This window comes from Austrofundulus limnaeus, unplaced genomic scaffold, assembly GCF_001266775.1.
Source record: "Austrofundulus limnaeus strain Quisiro unplaced genomic scaffold, Austrofundulus_limnaeus-1.0 Scaffold153, whole genome shotgun sequence".
In the NCBI taxonomy this organism is placed as follows: Eukaryota; Metazoa; Chordata; class Actinopteri; order Cyprinodontiformes; family Rivulidae; genus Austrofundulus; species Austrofundulus limnaeus.
The window spans coordinates 1239569-1240856 of NW_013952555.1; the positions used below are offsets into that span (position 1 = coordinate 1239569).

The window sequence follows — 1288 nt, forward strand, 5'->3', positions numbered from 1 at the left end:
CTTGTTTTAATTCCTTTTTCATTTTGTTTTTAAGTCAGTGGGTGTTCATTTTATCTCCACTCATATTGTCGGTGTGTAGCTTCAATATTGCAACTCTGATATGTTGCATACTGATGCATACGTTGTTATTGCAACATTAGCTTTTGTTACATTGTGTAGCCCTAGTTTAGTTAAAAATTTATAGTAGTTATGATAAATCTCTAGGAACAGTTATATATTTTTTTCAGTGATGGTGCAGTTTCACAGTCCTGAGCTCTTAATTGTCCACAAAAAGACAAGCGTGATGATGTGAGGACAAGGACAGCCAGTGGTGTATAGTAAAAAAGTACTTTCCAATTGTTACGGGAATTAAGGATTTTTTCATAACTTTTACTTGCATTTTGTTACATTCAAAACATAAAAAATATACTTTTACTTCTTTACTTTAAGTTAATGTCTACATGCTACAAATTTTAATATGACCAGAACTCAACATAAACGTGTTGTTTATGCACTCTAAGTGTTGAATTTACTTAACCAAGTTACATCAGCTGGTTCCACTAAACTGAGTTAAGTAAATGTTAAGCATTTTATTCAACTCTAGAGTGGGCCGATCAGGTGAACCAGGAAACAGGCGTGGGCTGTGGGGTTGTAACTGTGAGCTCAGCCATGGACATGGAGGAAGTGCTGGACAAACTGGCAAAAAGTATTTAATAACTAGGCAGAGATTGAAGAGTGCTTATATGGAGCAKAAAACAGGTGAGACTCATGAATGTGATTGCAGCAGAGAACAGGTGTGGCAGAGCGGCACTGAGCAGAGACAGGGCAGGTAGGCATGGCAGGTGACATGCAAAAAATGTGACGGTTTATGCACTCTAAAAAATGAAGTGTTGAATTTAATGAACCAAACTGGTTTCACTAAACCGAGTTGAGAAAGTGTAAACAAACATACACATTTTCTTTGAAGGAAATAGTGTAAATTGCTCAGTTTACTTAACCCGGTTTAGTGAAACCAGTTTGTTTCATTTCTTAGAGTGTGTGTAGGAGTCCTTTTACTTTCATGATTARTGTGAGCAGTTTTATGACTTTTAAGTACTTTTCTTTATCAGAGGGATTCGTTTTTTTATACCAAAATCATTTTCTGTTTCTTTTACTTTTACTAAAGTTATTAGTACTTTGTACACCTCTGGTTWAAACTTTCCTTGTGGTTTTGTTCAATTTCAAGAGATTCTGCTGATAAAAGCAAAAACAGTAAGTGTTTAAAAAAGAAATATTTCTGTTTCACATTTTTTCTTATGTTACTGTATTG

At 34.7% G+C, this 1288-nt stretch overlaps 1 protein-coding gene across 1 annotated transcript in view; it reads left to right on the forward strand.

Annotated features, from left to right (window-relative positions):
• cilp2 (cartilage intermediate layer protein 2) overlaps positions 1-1288 on the forward strand; it is a 24631-nt gene that overhangs the window by 690 nt on the left and 22653 nt on the right. The gene's annotated exons all lie outside the window — the stretch shown is intronic.